The 3574-nt window shown below is 44.1% G+C and overlaps 1 pseudogene; it reads left to right on the forward strand.

Annotated features, from left to right (window-relative positions):
• The first annotated feature begins 1228 nt into the window (after window positions 1-1228).
• Window positions 1229-2222, forward strand: LOC121471700 (annotated as a pseudogene).
• Window positions 2223-3574: the final 1352 nt, after the last annotated feature.

Here is a 3574-nt window from a genome sequence, read left to right on the forward strand (position 1 = left end):
TCTTGATCTCAAGGTCATTAATTCAAGCCCCATGTTGGGTATAGAGATTATTTAAATAGGGCAGCCCGGGTGGCTCAATGGTTTAATGCTGCCTTCAGCCCAAGTTGTGATCCTGGAGACCCAGGATCGAGTCCCACATGGGGCTCCCTGCATGGAGCCTGCTTCTCCCTCTGCCTGTGTCTCTGCCTCTCCCTGTCTCTCTGTATCTCTCATGAATAAATAAATAAAACCTTTAAAAAAAAAGAGAGAGAGATTACTTAAATAAATAACACCTAAATATATATATAAAAAGAACAAAACAGGGGCACGTGGGTGGCTCAGTGGTTGAGTGTATGCCTTTGGCTCTGGTTGTGGTCCCAGGATCCTGGGATCGAATCCCACATCAAGCTCCTTGCAGGGAGCCTGTTTCTCCTTCTGCCTATGTGTCTGCCTCTCTCTCCTTGTCTCTCATGAATAAATAAAGAAAATCTTTAAAAACTAAATTAAAATTTAAAAAAACAAGGACAACTTAAGTAACATATTTCAAAAGCAAACAAGTCAACAGGTTATATATAAATTGTCATAAATATGGCATCTGTCACTTTCCTTTTTTTAATATATATATTTTTTATTTGACAGAGAAAGAGAGCTGGCAAGCACAAACAGAGGGTGAGGGAGTGGCAGAGGGTGAGGGAGAAGTAGGTTCCCCACTGGGCAGGGAGCCTGACATGAGGCTCAATCCCAGGATCATGACCTGAGCCAAAGGTAGACCCTTAACAACTAAGCCACCCAAGCACCCAGCATTTGTCACTTTCAAAGGCTTCTAATTACTGGACTTAGACTGTTCAAAATCTACATAGTCATTTTTGTAATTCTCTCAGGATAAAAGATTTTACTAAAGTATTAGCATATTAATATGATCTGCTGTTTAGAAAAAGCAATTCCTTGTATGCCTGAAAATAGAACATAGAAAAATACTACACCGCCAATGCTGTCCTGTGAAACGTCACACAATGCAAGAGAAAGGAAGTCCGTGGCATCAGCTCCAAGAAGGCAGGGACCAAGTGGGTTTTATTCACCATTATACCTTCAGCACTCAGCACTGTGGCTAGCACATGGCAGATGATCAGTCGGTCAGTGTTTGTTTAGTGAGAATAAACGTGGAAAGAGAATAAAAGGAAGGGAGACCCTTTCTGCCCCTGGACGCCACCGAGTAAGCATCGTGAAAGTCTCCCCTGCCACCACCGTCATGTCTAAGTCAGAGTCTCCCAAAGAGCCTGAGCAGCTGCGGAAGATCTTCATCAGAGGTCTGAGCTTTGAAACAACCGATGAGAGTCTGAGGGGCCATCCTGAGCATTGGGGAACACTTACGGACTGTGTGGTAGTGAGATATCCAAACACCAAGAGCTCCAGAGCCTTTGGGTTTGTCACCTATGCCACCGTGCAGGAGGTGGATGCAGCCATGAATGCAAAGCAATACAAGGTGGATGGAAGGGTTGTGGAACCAAAGAGGGCTGTCTCAAGAGAAGATTCTCAAAGACCTGGTGCCCACTTAACTGTGAAAAAGATTTTTGTTGGTGGCATTAAAGAAGACACTGAAGAACATCATCTAAGAGATTATTTTGAAAAGTTTGGGAAAATTGAATTGAATGAGATCATGACTGACCAAGGCAGTGGCAAAAAGAGAGGTTTAAAGAAAAAAAAAAAGAGAGAGAGAGAGAGGTTTTGCTTTTGTGACATTTGATGACCATGACTCTGTAGACAAGAGTGTCATTCAAAAATACCATCCTGTGAATGGCCACAACTGTGAAGTAAGGAAAGCCCTATTGAAGAGATGGCTAGTGCTTCGTCCAGCCAAAGAGGCCAAAGTGGTTCTGGAAACTTTGGTGGTGGTCGTGGAGGTGGTTTTGGTGGGAATGACAACTTTGGTCGTGGGGGGGACCTTCAGTGGTCGAGGTGGCTTCGGTGGCAGTGGAGGTGGTGGTGGACAGGGTGGTAGTGGGGATGGCTACAACAGATTTGGTAATGATGGAAGCAACTTTGGAGGTGGCGGAAGCTATAATGATTTTGGCAATTACAACAATCAATCCTCAAATTTTGGACCCATGAAGTGAGGAAATTTTGGAGGCAGAAGCTCTGGCCCCTATGCTGGTTGAGGCCAATACTTTGCCAAACCATGAAACCAAGGTGGCTGTGGCAGTTCCAGCAGCAGCAGCAGCTATGGCAGTGGCGGAAGGTTATAATTACTGCCAGGAAACAAAACTTAGCAGGAGAGGAGAGCCAGAGAAGTGACAGGGAAGCTACAGGTTACAACAGATTTGTGAGCTCAGCCAAGCACAGTGGTGACAGGGCCTTGCTGCTACACAGAAGACATGTTTTAGACAATACTCATGTGTATGGGCAAAACCTCGAGGATTGTATTTGTGACTAATTGTATAACAGGTTATTTCAGTTTGTTCTGCGGAAAGTGTAAAGCATTCCAACAAAGCGTTTTAATGTAGTTTTTTTTTTTTTTTGCACCCATGCTGTTGATTGCTAAATGTAATAGTCTGATCATGACGCTGAATAAATGTCTTTTTTTTAAGATTTTTTTTTTAATTTTTATTTATTTATGATAGTCACACAGAGAGAGAGAGAGGCAGAGACACAGGCGGAGGGAGAAGCAGGCTCCATGCACCGGGAGCCCGATGTGGGATTCGATCTCGGGTCTCCAGGATCGCGCCCTGGGCCAAAGGCATGCCCCCAACCGCTGCGCCACCCAGGGATCCCTTTTTAAGATTTTATTTATTTATTCATGAGAGACAGAGAGAGAAAGAGAGAGAGAGAGAGAGAGGCAGAGGGAGAAGCAGGCTCCATGCAGAAGCCTGATGTGGGACTCAATCCGGGGTCTCCAGGATCAGGCCCTGGGCTGAAGGCAGATGCTCAACCACTGAGCCACCCAGGGATCCCATAAATGTGTCTTTTAAAAAAATAAAAAAATAAAGGAAGGGAGAGAAGGAGGAAAGGAGAATATGGAAGTAAAATGGGAGGACATTTCACAAATCCTAGTATGGAACTTTTTCTGTTTTGACCACATTTATTACTCTCACTGTAAACAAGGTCTTTGCATAGAAACCAGATATTCTTTGATGATGGCTAAGACTATGTAATCATAGGTATATTGACAGAGCTTTTTGATGGTGTGTGATGGAAACCCCACTCCACTTAGTTCAAGCAAATAAAGAGAATATTTTTGTTCATGAAACTTTAAAGTTCCAGTTCTTGGCTGACTTCATATGTCCAGATACTCAAATGATGTCCTTTGGTTTGTCTTCCTCTGTCCCTCTGTCTCTGTCTCTCGGTCTCTCTCTCTGTCCCTTTTCTTACTAGTTCTATACTCAGGTAGGTTTTCTGTATGTGCTGGGGCATATGGGCCCTGGCAGTTCAGATACCTCTTCCTCTCTGAGCATGCATATCAATCTCCCAGAACAGGGTTGGTTCTGCTAGACAGGCCACAAGCTCATTCTTAGACCAGTGTCTATTTCCAGAGAAGTGGGCTATTGTGATGGCCACCCATATTCCTTCAGAGCAGGAGAGGGGCAGGTCTCAAAATATA

This window comes from Vulpes lagopus, chromosome 11 (assembly GCF_018345385.1).
Source record: "Vulpes lagopus strain Blue_001 chromosome 11, ASM1834538v1, whole genome shotgun sequence".
NCBI classification, from domain to species: Eukaryota; Metazoa; Chordata; class Mammalia; order Carnivora; family Canidae; genus Vulpes; species Vulpes lagopus.